Below are 21502 nucleotides of genomic sequence, written 5' to 3'. Positions count from 1 at the left end.
CCTAACCTCACACTCCAAATCTCAGTACACATGACATTTATTACCCACTTAGGTGCTTGATTAAGTTCATCATTCTCACTCCTAAACTGTCACGTAGACCAGATCAGGCTGACGCATTTCAAAGCATCAGGCAGCCAAAAGCTTTCCAACATGTACCGTAGTCTAACAGATGGTGTAACAATGCCACGATTACATTTAGTTTGGTTTAAGCATAAAAACATCTTAGTTTGGGTATAATAGTTGGGTTGAAATAAGAAAGACAAAGAGAGAAAATGCGTTAATAAACACAGCATAAAACAGGACTGAACCCTGATCTAATGTCCATAAAATCTGGTGTTTTGCCAAAACACTCAAACTGCATTGTGTGACATACTGTATGTCATCTAAGGATTTACACTGACTTCTATTTACTTGTCATAACCTGATGCTTTTGGGATCCTGGGTGGTTAAAATGGTCATGCAAAGGCTGAGACTGAACCCAGAAGAAGAAACGGACAGGAAGCAGACACTGAGTGAAGGTGATTCATTAATAAAACAAAGGTGCAAGTTGAAGATGAGACTTGGTTGGTAGCTGGTAGGGGGAGGCTGGCACTGAGAGAGTGGGGGTATTTGGTAGGTGGATGGAGCAGAGAGCAAGCAGGACTGAGCAGAAGTGAGCAGAGGATGAAGATGTGGACTGGACTAAGCAGGATCTGGAGAGAAGGGACAAACCAGGTAAAGCAATAAACTGGAAAAGCAAAAGGTAAAAAAAACAGTCAAAGCAACAAAGTGGAAAAGCAAAAGGTAAAAAATAAAACAAAGCAACACAGTGGAAAAGCAAAAGGTAAAAAAAAATAAATAAAAATAAAACAGTCAAAGCAATAATCTGGAAAAGCAAAAGGTAAAAAATAAAACAGATAAAGCACAAACTGGAAAAGCAAAAGGTAAAAAAAATATAGAAACAGAAATAAAGAAACAAACTGGAAAAAAGATAAAAACCAGGTAAAGCAACAATCTGGAAAAGCAAAAGGTGAAAAAAAACAGGTAAAGCAACAAAGTGGAAAAGCAAAAGGTAAAAAAAAAAAAGAACAGTCAAAGCAACAAAGTGGAAAAGCAAAAGGTAAAAAAAAAAACAGTCAAAGCAACAAAGTGGAAAAGCAAAAGGTAAAAAAAAGAATAAAACAGTCAAAGCAACAAAGTGGAAAAGCAGAAGATAAGCTGTAAGTCCAGTCCGGTAGAGTGGAGGTATAGCAGAGCTGAGCTTTGATGAGTTTCAGTAACTGAAGTGGAAGCAGTCGGTCATCCTCCAGCACACCTGTCACAACTCAGACAGTCAGGATGTGGCTGTGGGGGGGGGATGGTGGAGTTTGGGCCCATGTGACAAGGGTTCAGTATTTTAGTATTTATTTAGTTACAGGACAGTGTGTATCGGCATTAGTTGTAAAGAACAAGGCAAGGCAGGTTTATCTGTATAGCACTATTTATACACAGGGTAACTCAAAGTGCTTTACAAAGGCATAAAAAAATCACAGAATAAAAAAAAGCAATATTGAGATTGAAATTACATAAAAATCAAAAAGGGAAAAAAGACATTAAAATCATCAGAGATTAAATGTGATTTAAAATGCATTCACAGAATAAAAGAAAGACATTAATTATACATTAAAATTAACATTAAAATTAAAATGGAGTAAAGCAGGATGAGTGCACCAGATTAAGCAGAGAAGCTAATTTCCATCTGTTGTCCTGGACAAACGACCAGCATAATAAAACATCACATGGATTATGAAGTACTAAACAAGACCAAGGGAGCATCTAAAATAGTCCTTTTTGCTTAGGAAGGTTCTTAACAGTGAAATGCACCACAGGTATACACTCATGATGAACTCTAAAAACACATTTGCAGATTCCCATATATACAAACTCACCAATCTCAGTATACATGTTTTTTTTTTTTACACATTTACAAAGCTGATAATGCATGCATAGGTGTGATACAGATAAAAAACTCTCTACTAGTGACTGACCAATATTATAATAATAATTTGGAGTAGGAAAAAACTGATAAAGAATTAATCATACTGTGCCACCCCACAAAAATATGGACAACAAAAACACATTATGTATGACTGAAATGGTTTATTTCCACTTTGTCAGCTCTTTTTTCAGTTAGGATGGTGGTAGCTTTTTTTTTTTTTTTTTTACAGAGAAGCATGAAACTGGAGTGAAATTTCATGCACCGAGAGTAGCATTTATGAACCTCATCCTCAGATAAAACCAACACTAACAACCGACTAAGAGCTACTAGCTGCCTATGTGATTTATTCAGAAGAATACACCCATATGAAACAATAAATATATACATAAAACCATCACCCATGTTATCACAAAAAAAAAAAAAGTACTCATAACTGTCTGTATCAATAAAATAAAGTATACACCAATCCCTGTGTGTCCTCATTCACTTAATTTTCTCTTATAATCTCAATAATCATGTACACTTTGACCATTTGACCCATAAAGACCCAGTGTTACTTTTCTGGCAGTATATATATATATATAAATATATATATATATATGCCGAGGCCCAAAACGGAATCTGGCCCGATTCAGAATCGGGCCGGCCCAGAATGGAATTCCATTCTAGGCCGGCCTAGAATGGAATCCTGCTGCTATAATGTTATTTTTATACCTTGTTTAATGCAAATGTTCCATAATTCCATAATTTGTCATAATTTTACATTTTCAGTCTTACATACCTTGAGCAACTATTGTCAATTTCAGTCGATTTCACTGTACCATATATTGGTGGGGAGTACCACTAGGTTCTATTTGTAAATAAAGTGTATTATAGTTTACAATTAGAATGTTGTTTGTTTCATTTTTTTTTCACATATTTGCAAATTCCATGTATTGATTTTTATAATAATTTAGATAATTTGCATTAAACATGGTATAAAAATAACATTATAGCAGCAGGATTCCATTCTAGGCCGGCCTAGAATAGAATTCCAATCTGGGCCGGCCCGATTCTGAATCGGGCCAGATTCCGTTTTGGGCCTCGACATATATATATATATATATATATATATATATATATATATATATATATATATATATATATATATATATATATATATATATATATATATATATATATATATATATATATATATATATATTTTTTTTTTAAACTCTTTTTTTAGCCACTCCTGTTTTCCCTCTGTGTCACCACTTCCACTTGAGAAGAACCTAAACTCAACTGATACAAATTAACCGGTCAATCTCTACTTTTTCACACACATTTTGCAGAAATAACACACTTATCTGTAACTGCCCTCTGACCTATACAACTCTGCTGTCATCTCAGGGTAGAAGGGGTGGGGCAGGTTTTTTCAGGGGGAGGGGTTAACTTGTTATTGAGGAAGAGATCCAGTTGCAGAAGACAGCTGAGTCAGACAGACAAAAACAACTTCAGCCCCTGAGACGACACTGAGCCTTGACTTTTCCTCTGCAACGCAGAATTCCCCAACCTGTGGGAAATGGTGTGACTAATCATCAATGGTGAGTTTTGAGGGGTTTTTATCAACAAATCAATTATTCTCTGCACTGGGACAAAGCACCAGGCCTGGATTTGAGATTATGTAACTGAACATTATGGTCTTCACATTTGTTAACTTGGATAAAAGATACTCTCTTATTTCTTCATGCTGTTCCATTTTGTGAAATATTAAACCCAGCATGAAAGCGTGACAAAATATCTGTTCCAACCCAAGCAAAACAGACAAAAGCGAAGTCAAAGAGAGTGACTCAGCATTTTTTTCTTTTTTATCAGGAAGTGTTCAGCTGTCTTCCCTGGGTAGAAAATTGGCAAAGTGTGTCCAAGGTTCTGAAAAGCAATAAAACTGAAATAGGCATGTAGATTTGTGTATACAAGGTCTTACAATGGAAAGTACCTGGGGGTGTATGGATGCAATGCTGCATGTGTGGAAAATACACAACCCTCCAGTGGATGTGCTCTGCATTTATAATTTCCTGCCTATGTTACATGCAATGATTAACAAATAAATTAAATAACCCTAAGCATCTACTTAAAACATTTAATATCTTTTGAGCCACTAATCCTATCAGTACACTTAAATAATTCAGATGAATTGCAGTTTTTCAGCTTTTTATCGCCATGAGATGTGTCTTTGTTTGTAAATTCAGAAGCTCCATGGTGATTGTGAAAACATCATCTTCTTCTTGATTCACCTGTAAAACCCATATAGTTTAAGAAATGGTGGTGGTTGTAGATGCTTGTTCTATGTTCATTTAATGACATTTCTCTGAAAAGTCAGTTTTCTCTGTTTTGATATAATAACCTCTGGTTTTACTCTGAACTCTTATGAAAATGTGCATGATCAGTTACTTAGATATAGGAAACCACCTATTTTCACATGTGAAATGCTAAATACAGAGGATAATACTCTAATACAGTGTTTTTCAACCTTGGGGTCGGGACCCCACATGGGGTCACCAGGAATTCAAATGGGGTTGCCTGAAATGTCTAATAATAATAATAATAATAATAATAATAATAATAATAATAATAATAATAATAATAATAAAAAAGTTTACTAATAAAAAATATATGGTGAGTTGACAGAGACAATCCCAATCCATAAAAAACATGACAAACTGTGAAGCTGAAACTGAAGCACTGTGGTACTGTTTATCTTTCAAATGTTCATTGTGGTCGGTTTCAGATGCTGCAGCTCTTTCATAATTCATAGTTTGAGTTATTGTTTGTTCAGTATTAATTGTCAGCCTTGTAAATCCAAGCTGGACTGACTGTACATATCCTGACCAAGGAAAATAAAATTCTCACTTTGTGCAGTAATCTACACCTGGCTTTTCTGCCTCCGTCAATAATAATATACATTATATAGACTAAATGTGGTCTAAAATTAATGTTTATTTGCAACATAGCATAGCAAACTATTACATGATCAAAAACAGCTTAATTTTAGCAAAAAAAAAAAAAGTCTCTGTTTTGAATGTCTGGGGTCGCCAGAAATTTGTGATGTTAAAATGGGGTCACGAGCCAAAAAAGGTTGGGAACCAGTGCTCTAATAAATCATGTCAGTTAGGTATTTAGGTATTGAAGGGGTAAGTACATTTACTCAAATACTGTGTCTAAATAGTACTTTAAAGTGCTACATTACTACATATATGTGCTCCATATATTTCACTGCATGTTGTACAATGTATGATTGTGTATGTGACAATAAAGCTGTTCTGATTTGCTCCATTCTACTCCACTACACCCGGTAGTGGTACAAGGCCACTCATTATTTACTGAAGTTGACGTGTAGATAGAAAAACACTCCAAAAGGGAAAAAAACTGATCCAGTTTCAACAACAACTCACAACAAGACAAATAAATCATCTTCAGTTCATATCGAAAGCAGAACATGGGAAAAAAAACCTGAAATAAAGATAGAAATTCATACAAATAAAAGAATATAAAGGTGATATCATATTAATGAAAGCAATGAAAGCAGATAAAATAATAAAAGTAAAAAATTTACCTTTCAGAAATCCACAGTGTTATTGTTTTTAGGATAAATGATGTAATTTTGCCATTCACGTGCATTAGGCTTTTAATTTCAAATACCCACAGATACAGTTTTCATTCATTTATAATGAGAATAATAAGCATTCAATTCAGTTCAATTCAATTCAACTTTCTTTACAGAGCAAATTTCATGCACATGGCCGTCTCAATGTGCTTCACAACAGGTATATAATATAAAAACATAAAAGCATAATAGAAAAAAAAAATATGTTGGGTATGAAAGCAAGTAACAGTCAAATAAAGAGTAGAAGAAGGAAATGGATTCATGTTCTGGATATCCCCCGTCCTTAGACCCTCCTTCTCGGCAAGGAAAAACTCCAAAAACCCAGTGAGAAAAGAGAAGTATATAGCATTTGTCTAAAGTCAGTCACAAAGTGCTTTCCAATAAAAAGAAACCACATTTAAAAGAATGAAGTTCACTAAATATCATAAAATAAAAGACATTAGTTTGTAAAGTAAATGACAAGTGAATGTCTAATTAACTAAAACAACGTGAAATCCCTGAAAAGGAAGGATTAAGATTTCAGGCAGGTTAGTCACGGTCTGAACACAAAGGCTCTGTCACATCCCTGAATCAATCTGGACACATCTGAAAGGACATCAGTAAATGATCTGGAAAATAACACGGTGCGAGGCTTCTCACGGCGATCATTAACGGCTTAAAAATCAATTCTAACAGCATCAGGTGGTCAGTGACACAGAGCCAGGATTGATTAAATGCTTTCATCAGAATGGTGGTCTGGCCTCGTGTCTTACTTGTAAAGTATGAGTGGGAAATAAGGAAATAGGCTTCAAGTGGCACCGTCACATATTACTGCTTGGTCATGATGACTGTCAGGGATTTAAAAAAAAAACAACCCAGATGAACAGGTTTTTCATTCTTTCCACAGCAATCAGTGTTCCTGAAGGCAGCATGATTGAGCCCTCGGTCCAAGACCTGTTTGATGAGTGGTTACTCATGGTGGTTAAAAGTGAATTTGAAAAAAACAACAGCAAAAAAACATGCTATTGAAAATATAGATGAATATATTAGAATAGATAAAAAAAAACAAAACCCTACATTCATTTTCATTTTGAATACATTGTAGTGCTTTTCAAAGTTCAAGATCACATGTGTACACATTTGCTTTTCTTTGCTTTTCTTTCTCAGTGTATATGTACGTATATAATGTTTAAATATACAGTACATGTGTAGAAATATTTATATAAGTAGCAGATTTCTGTTTTCTCTTCATATTTCAGGTTTCACATCTGCCTATTTTCTGTCTTCCCTGCAGTTTATTTTTGTATTTGCTGCTCTTATCTTATCTTATCTTATCTTATCTTATCTTATCTTATCTTATCTTATCTTATCTTATCTTATCTTATCTTATCTTATCTTATCTTATCTTATCGATTGATTGATGTATTTATTTCGAATATGAATGTCAAACAGAAGACAATAAATAAACAAAACACTTAAACATAAGACATATAATGCATATTCAAAAAGGAGTGAGAAGAAGTACAACTTATAAACTCCCACCCCTTCTCCTTATATAATTAATAACAATAATAACCTTCCTAGTCTAATCATATCTATACTATAAACCATAATATGACTGATACTTACTATTAAATAATTTGGTTTCTGGCTTTATATTATTATGAACAAATATAATATGATTTACATAAACACATAATACAATAACACATACATGTAAATACATATTTATACACAGATCTATACACCCACACACATACACATACATACAGGGTGGGGAAGCAAAATTTACAATATTTTGAGGCAGGGATTGAAAGACAGTGTATGACCAATTAGTTTATTGAAAGTCATGAGAATTTATTTGCCACAAGAAAATTGACATCATAGAAAATGTTTTTATTCGATGTGTCCTCCTTCTTTCTCAATAACTGCCTTCACACGCTTCCTGAAACTTGTGCAAGTGTTCCTCAAATATTCGGGTGACAACTTCTCCCATTCTTCTTTAATAGTATCTTCCAGACTTTCTCGTAATAGTTTTGCTCATAGTCATTCTCTTCTTTCCATTATAAACAGTCTTTATGGACACGCCAACTATTTTTGAAATGTCCTTTGGTGTGACGAGTGCATTCAGCAAATCACACACTCTTTGACGTTTGCTTTCCTGATTACTCATATGGGCAAAAGTTTCTGAAAAGGTATGGATAATAGTGTTAGGTATGATTATGACATCAATATATGTTTGGTTTCAGAACAATTGACGTAGTGTCTGTTGAGAAAAAAACAACTAAATAAATAAATAAATTAAAAATAAATTTTGCTTCCCCACCCTGTATATATACACACACACACACCTATACATACATATACACACACTTACCATATACTTGTACATCTTTACAACACCCAGTGATCCCCAACACTGCCCTCATCCCTGTACGTCTGAAAAATTGAGTCTTTGTACCTCCTTTTAAATTGTTTCATGCTTATCTTATCTTATCTTATCCCGTCCCATCCCATCCCGTCCCGTCCTATCCTATCCTATCCTATCCTATCCTATCCTATCCTATCCTATCCTATCCTATCCTATTCTATCCTACGGGGATACTGAGTGAATTAATGAAAAAACAAGACTTATGACCCAGATTTAGCTTTGTACACGTTTCTTAATATCTGCCACTTTGGTCCTTCTGCACAAAGAAAATAACTAAGGCAGTTGCTAAAATCCATGGCAACCTTCCCTCCTGAGACCCTGTTGTGCACTCCACTTTCACTCTCTAGCACCTTGATAATGCAGACCTACACCTACAGCCTGGCCATTACTTTTTTTTTTTTTACAAAAAGAAATGAACATTCCCCCAGTACTTACACTTTCACTCCTACAATAATCTCATATGCATTCATTTCAACACTGGCTCACAAATCTCCCAAGTGTTTTGTAAACCACTAAAAATGGTCCATTAATGCACATATACATGTACAGTATAAATGTCTAGGTTTGTTTATTGATGACATTTAGAATATCATGAAACCACTAATGACTAAACTGAGACATTAGACTGATTTCCTTTTAAGGAGATGATTACTGACATTTTTATCACATAATGACTATGGTGTTCATGCATGCTTCATGCGCAACATATTCCACTGGATGATGTTTGTCACTTGAGTGTAAGATTTATTTCTGGAAATAATTAGATGAACTATCACTGTGAATTGCACCAACGTTTGCTTGATTACACTGGATAGTATTTACTCATAAAGCACTAACTGGACTTTTACCTCTATCCCTACTTGACCTTGTTGTTTTCTTTTCATAGCAAGCACAAATAATGTCATCATGCTGCAAGTACCATTTGTTTCTGTTGATGAAAAATATGATTTTATTCATCATGCACCTGCACCATGGAACAGCATGCAGTAAATATCTGGTATCTAATATCTGGAGGGCTATTAAAATTAAATTTGACCATAGGTTGTTGTGTTATTGAAATATCTTTTAATTATTTGTATTTACTTTTATCACCACTGATTATCCAGTTTCTGAGTGTAATTCCTTTTGAATTATTTCTTTTTCGCTACATTTTTACCTTCACTGTTTTTATCATCAACAATTCCTATATTTTCTTGGTTGTATTGCAAATTAAAATTTCACATCAATATAACATAATATAATAAATATAAATAAATAATAAATGAATAAGCAAACAAACAAATAAATTAAAAAAAAAAAAATCATTTATTTACTCTCAGTGAAGAAAAATGCACTTATTTCAGAACATGGGATCAGAAAATCTTGATGTTTCTTTCTTAAAAAAAATGACTCAAACTGATTATTGATTATCAAAATAATTGTGGTAACAGCAATTTAGCAGTCAACAATCAATCACTTTATTAATTACATATTGCAGATATGGTTATAATGTTGTTATTTTGCCTAATAATTGTGATTCTGTCTTTGACGTGCTGCACAACAGCAGCAAACAGTCAGTTTAAATGTAATGCATTTCAGTGTAACACTTTAATCTTTTTCTGAATTAAAATGAAATGAAATAATATGAGATCTTTCCATGATGAATAACTATCAAGGATATTCCTAATCCAATGCTAATACATATTCACTATACATTTTTTATTAGTCACATTGTATTTTTGCACATTAAACATGACATTATGTATCTGCAGAATGGTTATGGATACCTGATATTAAAATCTGATGTATTACAATTGGACCATAGAGTGTATGAAATGAGAATTTTACAGTAATAACCCTACGCAGATATCAGAAATGACTGTAGTTGTGGATATCTGAAATTAAGAGCCCAATACACATAAATGGTAAACGTTACATCATTTGTCCTAGGAGTAATTTCATTGTGAATATCAGAAATGTGGATCTTGATTAGGAAGAACTGGACCACAGATACACACAATATACAACTAGTAGTTAATAAATGTTCATTAAATGTTTAAATTGCCATTCTACTTTCCTGATATGTCATCCAGACCAAGTGGAGACACTGCTGTTTGAATCGTATATTACAAATATGAACAGCAGTACGTGAAACTTAAGAAGAATAATGTTTTTTTGCCCTCTGCTAACACACTGTGGTGTTGATTTGTTTGCAGCCTGTCGGTATGTGGTGCGCAAGATCCGGGCTTCGTTTGGAGGCGAGGAACAGCCGGAGAAAATAAGCACCACAGCATGTAGACAGGCAAAAGGTGAGTACTAGGGAGCAACGATCAATAAGGGAAGACGGAAGAAAACTGGCTTTAATACACTCACTTTAAAAACAACAAGAACACAAAGATATTTTTCTGTAATGGAAGTCAAAAAGTCAAAAAATCAAAGTCGTTTCCTCATCAGAACCACCAAGATTGTTCAGGTTGGAGAATGTAAAATGTGAGACTGTTTTCCTAGTAGTTTGTCAGTAGTAGTCGTTAATATTAGTTTTATTTATCAAAGTTGAACAGGTGACAAACAGGAAGAAAACTCCAAGGCACTCACTTTAAGCATTAAAATGCTTTTATTCTCACTGCTTGGTCATGTGTAGACCTTAAAAAACACTTCAACGCATTTCAAGCCTCCATCAGGAAGTCAAGTAAAACACTTCTGCATTTTAATGCTTAAAAAGAGTGCCTTGGAGTTTTCATCCTGTTTTTCATCTACTTCATGAATCTCTTTTTCCATAGAGCACTTCAAAAACTCTTTTTTTGGGTCCTAGAAGCATTCCTTTCCATGATTGTTTTTTTTTCACTTTTTCAACAGTTAACCCTGAAATGGGTCAAACAAAACAATATTATAAGAAAAAGTATTTTAAAAAAATAGCACAATTCTGATCATCTTGAGTGTTTGCAAAACAATTTAACACCACAGAGTTCATAGTTTTTAGCTTATTAGAGGGTGTTTTTGGCCTAGTATTGCAGATGTAATTGAATCATTAGTAGAAAAGATGAAGAGGGCTCTTTGACCTATTAAAAATAGCATTTCATTCAGAAACAGCCAATTACACGGCTTAAAACTCATCTGCGGGCGTCACAATGTTTATCAGTGGGTTGGCTTTAAAAAAAATCCTTCTTAGATAAATCTTAACCCTTTCATGCATAGTGGTCACTACAGTAGACAGCTGTTCTACAAGTATATTCATGGGGTTTGTTGTTTAAATTGCATATCAGCCAACACATTGGATACTCATGCATCATCCCATACACTGCAATTCATACCATTACTGTAATTTTGCTGTTCTTCATAAACCTGATCTGCACTAACATCTCCTTGAAGTGAGTAATAACTAGTATTAGAGTATGATAAAATAAAATAAAACATCAGATTAGCTGCATTAAACATGTCTTTATTTCATAGTTTTCATATCAATTTCTGATGATTGGTTTTAAATACATGTTTCTTTGCTTCAAAAATACACATGGTATCCAGCTGAGTGGACATTTTTTATAACTCCATAAAAAAAATAGGTTCATTTAAAAACAGTCACAATGTGTTTTTTTTTTTTTTTTCATGCCTAAAGAGGAATAAAAACACTCAGGAAAAAAAAAATCCTGAATAAGGTTATCATAATTCATGGATGAAAGGGTTAAATAAACCCTTAAAAAAGCTCTTGAATTCTGTGGAAAATGCATTTTGAGAAAGTTGAAAACAGGCCTGTTTTTGAACATATGATAATCTAATAGAATATGATGCATTGCTGTAGATTAAACTGACCATCTGTATATGAAGTATATTAAACCAACTTTAAAGATTAAAGAACAGTCAAATGCAACATATACTTTAAAGAAGCAGTAAAATAATCTACAATCACTGCAAATAACAGTAAAACCCTAACAGGGACCACTTTACTGTAAAATTTTACTTTTTATTACATTTAGTTTTTAGTACCGATACAAAGTGTACTGATAGTAGAGTATTTTCAGTGTGCTGTCAATAACTAAATTAACCCTAAAGACCCAGTGGTACTTTTGTGTCAGTTCCCAAATCAAATTTTCTCTCTATGTAACCTATCATTAGTGATTTATCACCATTTATTATAATATTCTATTCTTTCACCGTAAACCATGTATTTTCCTAGATTTGATTTACAGATCATGTAGATGTTCTTGTGTAAATTCAAAGGTTATTATGTCAAAACAGAGAAAAATGAAAAAAAGTGACTTTTTCAGCAAAGATATCAATATTTGAACATAAACCATGTGTGTCCATCCACTGCTATTGATCCAACTCCATGGGTTTTACTGGTGAATTAATGTTGTAGAAGATGATGGTGTTTCCATGGTAACTACAGAGCTTCTGAACATCCAAATGGGTCATATCTGATGACCATGAAAGATGACAAACAACATTTTACACTAATCATTTACATGTATTGATAGAATGACTGGATCAGATATTATTAAATATTTTAGAGCAACAAATGAATTTGGTTGCCAGTTAGGGTCTTGAGTCTTTATAGGTTAATCTAATCTTTTAGAATCATAATTGGGATAATTTATAAGAAGGCAGATGATATTTGTCTGTGACGTTATGGAAACAGAATAAAATGATCTTCTCTTGCAAGCAAAACATTTACAGTTTTATGCAAGTTAATATGATTTGATGCTTTTCTTTGTGATTTCCAGTTGTGCAATGATAATAATTTGGTGTCAGACTGATGCCGGGATAAAAAAGACATTTGAAAAGTGAGAGTTTATTAGAAAAGGTACATAAAGGTTCTCAGTCATCCAGGCTGCGGTATGTGAATGCAGCTATCAAGTCCAGCTGCCTTTGTACATTACTTAGATGTAGTAGAAAAAGGAGATAACTGCAGCCGTGAAAAGCGTATGCATGATTCCTTACAGCTGTGAGGAAGTGTTTTGTTCCAGATTGTAAACATCAAAGTGAAAAAAAACATTAAAGCTTTAAATTTTAATAAGGGGGAAGCATAATATCGACACAAATCCATGTTGGTAATTAAAATGATTGGCAGGAGCTTTCCAGTCCTCACGTCCTCTTTATAATCTGTTGCAGTGGATCAAACAAAACGCATTGATCCGAGGGTTGGAAACAGCTTTATTGAGTCCAACTCCATCCGGTCGTTTCTCAGTGGAGATGACTCAGACCGGCAGCGGATTACACTTTCCTGACACATTTCTTTATTCCTTTCATCCTCTTTCTGCATCCTCTCACACTGCTGACAACAAATCAGCCCCTGTGTTTCTAATGAGGCTTTCAGTTTAGCATGTCCTACCTGTTGGCTTTGACAAGACAAGAAATGAGAATATAGTGTCAGACACCAGGACGACAGACGGCCGAGCTCACTCTCACCTTCAGCTGACTTGAGTCTCCTGGTCAAATGTAACAATCGAAGGGGAGAATGCTTATGGATTTGTCTCTCTTAGTAGTGTTTGATTTTTGTCTTCCCAAATAAGTACATCAAAGAAATGGAGGGATTTTATGATGAAATATCAGTGCAATGTTTGTCATAGTCACAATAGTATGTCTGAAATATATCTAAAAATAATCAACATCTTTTTGCATCGCAGAGGTTTTAGTCTCATTCACAATCATTAGATCAATACTTTAATCAGTTCTAGTTTCCAGCCAGCTTCAGCAATCCTAAAATCATCCCCAACAACTGTGCACCAAGTACTGACTTGCAATTAACTTTGAGGGTTTTATGCATTTGTATTAACTGATTTTGTATATTATAATTTAGTGTTTTCTTTTACATCACAGGTGTCAAATATGCGGCCCGGGGGCCAAATCCGGCCTGCCAAAGGCTTCAATCTGGCCTGTAGGATGAATTTGTGAAATGCAAAAATTACACCTAAGATATTAACGATCAAAGATGTTAGAATCATTTTAGGTCAGTTCAATCTAAAGTGGGTCAGAACCAGTAAAATACTATCATAATAACTGATAAATAATGAAAACTGCTAATTTTTCTCTTTATTTTAGTGTAAAAAAGAGTTACATTTCACAAAAATGTTTACATTTACAGACTAGCCTTTTTAAAAAAAATGTGAATAATCTCAAATGTCTTAATAGACGTATGTGGAATTTTAAAAATATTCTCTCTGTTATTTTGTGTATTTGTAGATAAATTTGTAGATAAACTGTGATCTGTATGTTGTGATTCACACGTATAAATGATAAACTAAGGTGTAATATTGTTAAAATTGCTCTGATTTTACTTAAGAATTTTCAGGTTGTTCATGTTATGTTCAAGTACACTTCGTAGATTTAAACATTTTCATTACAGAATTTCACTTCTTGCACTCAAAAGTTCTTATCCTATTATTTATATTATTTTACCGGTCCGGCCCACTTTAGATCATTTTAGGCTGAATGCAGCCCCTGAACTAAAATGAGTTTGACACCCCTGTTTTACATGAATAAATTCCTACTATGAATTTGTACAGAACAGGCACAAAGGTGTGTAAAAACCTTCTAGAACTGCTTTAATCCAGCTTTCGACCTTTTTAAAGCCACAGGACGCACTGGTTTAACACATTCAGCAGAGCCCTTCATTTTTTTTCTTTCATTTTCTGAAACACTTAATCACAGGGGTGCTGGTGCTTATCTCAGGTACCCATTCTCTTTGTTATGACCCAGAATGTTTCTGAGCATCTATATTATAAAAGCCAAGTGGCCCCTGTGTGTGTGTGTGTGTGTCTGGGGACTCACACAAAATCTGGAAAGAGCTGACTGCTGTAGTTTGGCATACTTATGTATTTTTGCTTAAGGAATAGACTACTGAAAACGGCAAGTTGATAGGACCAATATTTTGGGAGATATTAGTAATTCTGAAATACAATAGCCTTACAATCATGTTGCTATGGCCAGAAGGCTTTTGGCGGTGACTGCTGGACAAATGCAGTACAGCATACACGAATACAAAACAGCATAAAAACTACCACATCTAGAACCCGTGGATCGGTTAACGAGCTAGTCTCATATGATACTTTAACACAGGGGCGGCCAACCCTGGTCCTGGAGAGCCACTATCCTGCATGTTTTAGATGTTTCCTTCTTCCAACACATCTGATTCAAATGATAAGCCTATCATCAAGCTCCGCAGAGGTCTGATAATGCCTGACAGGTGTGATGGAAGAGGGATAGATCTAAAACATGCAGGATAAAGGCTCTCCAGGCCCAGGGTTGGCCACCCCTGCTTTAACATTTCCCATCTGTGAACCTGGTTATACACGATAAAAGTATTCAGACACGTTTAATTCAGGTGTTCCTTTTCCAACAGCGGTCTGGGATACAAAACAATAATGACAAATGTTATAGTTTTGTATTGTGATAAATATTGTTGCATTGCATTGGTTAGTTTGGTTTAAATTATCTTTGCTTCCAAATGCCTCAGTGATGGGTTTTATTTAATTTCTTTCAACATTTTTTTTTTTTTTATATCACCATGATTTTAATCCTTTCATGCATGAATTATGAGAACCTTAAACAAGATTTTTTTTTCCTGAGTGTTTTTATTCCTCTTTAGGCATGAAAAAAACAATGTGATTCAAGTTACTAAAATGTCCATTCAGCTGGACACTGTGTGTTTAGGTTTGGAAGCAAAGAAACACTGCATTTACTGACATACTGTGTGAAAACTATGAAATACAAACATTTTTAATGACACTAATCTGATGGTTTCTCACATTTTAACATACTCTAATACTAGTTATTACTCATTTATAAGAATGTGCAACAAAAAATAACTACTTTTTGTTAAAAAAAAAACAAACAAACTGATAATTACAGTCTAATAACAATTAGCAATTGATTCACACTGAAATATGTTACTGCAGATCAGGTTTATCAAGAACAGAAAAGTTACAGTAATGGTATACAGGGTGTGGAAGCAAAATTTACAATGAACATTTAGTTATTTTTTCTCAGCAGGCACTACGTCAATTGTTTTGAAACCAAACATATATTGATGTCATAATCATACCTAACACTATTATCCATACCTTTTCAGAAACTTTTGCCCATATGAGTAATCAGGAAAGCAAACGTCAAAGAGTGTGTGATTTGCTGAATGCACTCGTCACACCAAAGGAGATTTCAAAAATAGTTGGAGTGTCCATAAAGACTGTTTATAATGGAAAGAAGAGAATGACTATGAGCAAAACTATTACGAGAAAGTCTGGAAGATACTATTAAAGAAGAATGGGAGAAGTTGTCACCCGAATATTTGAGGAACACTTGTGCAAGTTTCAGGAAGCATGTGAAGGCAGTTATTGAGAAAGAAGGAGGACACATAAAATAAAAACATTTTCTATTATGTAAATTTTCTTGTGGCAAATAAATTCTCATGGCTTTCACTAAACTAATTGGTCATACACTGTCTTTCAATCCATGCCTCAAAATATTGTAAATTTTTCTTCCCCACCCTGTAAATTGCAGTGTATGGGATGATGCATGAGCATCCACTGTTGGCTGATCTGCAACTAAAACAACAAAATCCATGAATACACAAGAGAACAGCTGTAGAATAGCTTTCCACTGTAGTGAGCACTATGCATGAAAGGGTTAAATGATCTAACTCTAAATTACTATAGTATTTTTCATGCTCTGACTGTAAATAATAATTTTCTAACACAACTAAACATCTACTTTCTTCACATCTCACTTAGGAAGAAAAATCTCACATTAAACTTTAAGGAAATATGAGTTTCTAACCTATATGGACAAAAATATTGGGACACATTATGGCTGCAGTTGTAAGATGTCCTGTTCAAGCTGATTTGAGATTTAACCTCCTAAGACCTAGCTATGGGTTTTTTGTCCACACTTGTGGACAGGAGTTTCACAACTTTATACAAAAAAAAGAAAGAAAAGAAAAGAAAAGAAAACTGTCCACCACAAAGGACATTCCATAAAAATTTTATGGCTGACATTTCCTGGGTCTCAGGAGGATAAACATTAATATTTCCAAAAATGCAATGTAGTATTTATCACAATATAAAACTATATTATGACATTTGACATTTGAAATATCTGAATTCAACACGTCCCAATACTTTTGTAAATTTAGTGTAGGTGAGGAGGCAACAGTAAATAAGTGGGGAAAATGACTGCTGTATTTTCACTAAAATGTAAACAACTAAGGCAACAAGAGTCAACTAAATCTCTCTCCTTCTATCAAACCACCTCCCAAAGTGGACTTTTTAGAGGAAATTAAAATTAATTAACAAGAACATTTCAGTAAAAACAAACTCCATAAGAAAGCAGATATAATCAGCTTTAATTATAACCTTCCTGTCTTGCTGTGTTTATTTGTGCAGGAGAAAAAGACGGCATGATGAGCGCTGATCCAGCCTTCATTCCTCAACCGGGAGAGACGGCCGTTCAGAGGAAGGAAGACTGCGGATCCTGAAAGTAAACTGAGAGCTGGATGGTCGAGCGGAGGGTTCATCATGAGCTGACAAACAACAAATACAGGGCATTGGTCTCTGATCTCATGTTGTGGGAAGCTGTAATCTATAACTTTGGAATATTTTAACATCTGTTCTAAAGATGATTAAAACAACTATCAACTATTAAAAAGCTCCTAATTTTCGTCATCTACACCATGAGATTCTGACCCCTCACCTCCGTCCTGCTCTCAGTTTTCCTGCCAGATTTTTGTTAACACCAGTGAGAATTAGCAGAGAGAATGAAAGTCTGATCATCAATTCCCCCAGCAGAGGAAGTGATCAGCCTGGATGAAAATGAACTCTGCTGATAAACCCGAGCCTAGTCCTATATCGTACCTGTGCTCTTTTTTATGTCACTGTAATAATTTCCATTAAAACATGCAAACAAACCAAAGAAAACCCTGACATTGTATTTGTGTTCTGGTCTAGTGTTAGAAATACTTGTTTTCTAACAGGGTACTTGCGCTTTATCCAAACAAAAATTCCTGACTTTTTCAAAACTGCGATTTTCTTTCTCTCCCTCCCACCAAGACCTTGACTTTATGTACTTTTATACTTGTGTGCTTACCTTTTTGGTTGAGATTGTACCTGTTGTGTGTAGTATAAAAGCTCATTTTAATAAATGTAAGAATAAATGAATGCATAAATTGTAGTAAATTATGTTTTACCGACAGAAACATTTTCAAAACATATGAAAAATCACAAAAATCAAAAAAGCCAATCAAAATAATCAAAAATCATCAAAAGTGCAAAGATATCACACAAACAAGTTTCACTAGAATCATTCCAGTACCGACCCGTTACTGAAATCATATCAAGTTTTTTATATGCGCATATATTTCTTATCTGACAAGATTATTTGCCTTTGAGCATTCTCTAAAATTCGACAATAAGAGAAGGTTTTTTCCATACTTTATTAAGATTTTCACACAAAATTCCAGACTTTTCAAGGCCTGGAAAACAGATTTTCAAATTTCCATTCTTTTTAAGTCTTTCAAGACCTGCACAAACACCCTGTCGAAGAAGTATTTAGTTATGAGCCACACCGACCACAAAGAAATTATATATTTTGTGAATAAAATCAGAATATTTCAAGAATTAAATCAATAAAGTTGTAATATTTTGCGCAAAGTTCATAACTATAACAGGAAAAAAAACTCATAATGTTATGTGTAAAAAGTTGTAATTAGATAGATAGATAGATAGATAGATAGATAGATAGATAGATAGATAGATAGATAGATAGATAGATAGATAGATAGATAGATAGATAGATAGATAGATAGATAGATAGATAGATAGATAGATAGATAGATAGTTTTCACAATCCGTACAGCCACGAGAATAGAATACATCACTCCCAAAATAATATATAGAATAGAATAGAATAGAATAGAATAGAATAGAATAGAATAGATCTTCATTGTCATTGTTACAAGAACAATGAAAATCTGTTTAGTTGCAAACATAAAACAGTTTTCCTCTCATAACATTCTGACTTTTTTTCTCCTTCTTTTCCTGACCCCAGTACTCAAGTCTAAAAATCCCTTTCCTCTATAGAAATGGAATATTCAGCTTAATTACTGTGATTTTACTATGCTTTCCAGAGGTGTGTGTTGACCTAACCTTTCAATCACAGTGTGTGTTTAGATAAAACAGGAATGAGCTGCAGGTATAGAGTCCTGCTGTCAGATGCTGTTAGGTGTCTGCAGGCTGTTTGGATTTTTTGGGTCTTTTTTCCCCTCCCCACAACTAGATTATATGTTTGGTTTGCAAGAGTTCAGCTCTACTTTAAAATGCCCTTTGTCTTTGTGTAGTGAGGAACAAAAATCTCAATAAAACTAACTCTAAAAAATAATGGTAAAAAAAAAATATTTATGTCAGAAGGGTGATCAACACAATCAGTTTCTTACTGATCACATTAAGATTCAGAACCTGGGAGCATTTTTATTTCCAAATCTTGCATATTTGTTTTTTTTTGTTATCTTTCACACAAGACCTGCTCTGATAACACAAATGACAACACTGACACTACAATCACACTGAATCCAACATGAACCCAACTCCTTCGGAAGGTTGAGGAATTGATTAAAAATACATTGAACACACATTACATATATTTATTCATTACACAGTAGAATTAGTGTGTTGGATGTGTCTGATTATCTCATACTATATTATCATTATAGTGTTTCGAATGAGTTCAGATGTTGTCAAAGGTATCAGTCTGCTGTCTACAAACATATACACTGTTAGATAGACACACTTTCTTGATCCCAAACTGGGTAATTATAGCTGTAGTTGAGGATGAGTATCAAGAGGAAACAACTTTCAGGGTCAAAGAAGATGACAAGTGTGCACAGAACAGAAACACTGCTGTTGTTGTTTACACTACTGAACACAGCTCTAAACAAGTGGTTCCAGGCACAACAAACCCCACCCCTCGCACATATTGTAACTTGTTTTGGCATCGATCCAGCTGATGTCATCATGTCTATATATGTGCTGATGTCAGCATATCAATTGCCTCTATATATATTGCATCTGAAAAGGACTTTAATTCATGAAAAAATGTAAGGCTATATGTCATCTGATTTGTATTTGATGATTTGTAATGTGAGTTACATTTTTATTGTTTTTACTTTAGTTTATTAATTCAGTTATATTGTATTTTTAATTCTTTTTTCTTTTGTATTGTTCATTTCTGGGGAGGTATTCATATAAGCCTCTTTTGGCTTCTAACTTCCCCTGCACAATAATGTTGCTTGTTTGAATGTTGTTGTTTTTTTCCCCCTTTCTTGCTGTTTTATGATGTGCAAATGAATGAATGAATGAATGAATAAATAAATAAATAAATAAATAAGTAAATTAAAAGAAATAAATATATATGTGCCAAATTTGAGGTAAATTAAAACAAAATGGATGTTTTTATAGACATTTAAAATGCCGCCCCTTATAAGGAAATGTGAGAAGAAAAAAGATTTTAAAAATTCATTAAAAATTTTAAATTTGACCTACTTTTCCCAAAATGTAATCGGATCGATTCTGGGTCACTTGCAATCTATAAATGGAATTTGGTATGAATTCAACCAATAGTTTTGCTGCTAGAGTGTTAACAAACAAATAAACAAACTAGAAAAGCACTTGGAGAGCGCAGACCTCCTCCAAGGCAGATCAGTCCCCCGCCCCGATCACCACCAAAATGTAATCATTTGTTCCTTGTGCCAGTATGGACATTTCCTGAAAATTTCATCAAAATTCAAAACTCAAAAAGAGTTATCTTGCTAACAGACAAACAAACAAACAAACAAACAAACCCCAATGAAAACACAAGAAAAGCACTCAGAGAGTGCAGATGTCTATCAAGACAGATCTGCCCCCCCCATGATCACCACCAAAATTTAATCATTTCTTCCTTGTGTCAGTATCAACATTTCCTGAAAATTTCATGAAAATCCATCCATAACTTTTTGAGTTATCTTGCTAATAAACAAACACACATGCAAACACACAAAGCAAAGTGATCACAATACCTCCATGGCGGAGGTAACAAACCAACCGAAACAAACCGAAACAAAAACATACCCCTTTGGGGGGGGGTAATAAAGATAATGGAGCTCCATGCTGAAATGGTTGCATTTCTTCTACACAGGTGTTTGATTGTGAGGCTTATGAATGTATAAAGTTACTGTGTGACAGTGTTCTCTTTGTTAGTTGCTGTTTGTTGATCCACGATTCAGACTAAACTGTAACAGTTCTGACCTTGTTTGTTCGATCCCAAACAGATGTTTAGTCCAACTTTTGACAACATCAATGATACAGAAAACTCAGGTGATTTGTAGTTTTTACTGTGGCTGTTTTCTGTCTAAAACCAGAGCTATAACACAGCTATAATGTAAACTGTAAAACTACCATCGTTAACATTATAAGACACATTATTTTGATCAACTAGTTTTTGTAGCTCTGGGTGTGACTTCTGCTGATGACAGTCCTTCAATGGTTCT

General features: G+C 34.1%; 2 long non-coding RNA genes across 2 annotated transcripts; one reads left to right on the top strand and one right to left on the bottom strand.

Moving 5' to 3' along the window:
• LOC115413089 (uncharacterized) lies at nt 1-15402 on the bottom strand. Its single transcript, XR_003934428.1, has 3 exons — nt 15281-15402; nt 422-427; nt 1-12 (listed from the first exon to the last, which is right to left on the bottom strand). It is a non-coding gene; the product is annotated as an uncharacterized LOC115413089 (long non-coding RNA).
• LOC115413088 (uncharacterized) lies at nt 3387-17878 on the top strand. Its single transcript, XR_003934427.1, has 3 exons — nt 3387-3543; nt 10209-10301; nt 17367-17878. It is a non-coding gene; the product is annotated as an uncharacterized LOC115413088 (long non-coding RNA).
• The last annotated feature ends 3624 nt before the right edge of the window (nt 17879-21502 follow it).

This window comes from Sphaeramia orbicularis, chromosome 21, assembly GCF_902148855.1.
Source record: "Sphaeramia orbicularis chromosome 21, fSphaOr1.1, whole genome shotgun sequence".
In the NCBI taxonomy this organism is placed as follows: domain Eukaryota; kingdom Metazoa; phylum Chordata; class Actinopteri; order Kurtiformes; family Apogonidae; genus Sphaeramia; species Sphaeramia orbicularis.
Note: the sequence above shows the minus strand (reverse complement) of the source record. Positions and strands in the feature narration are given on the sequence as shown.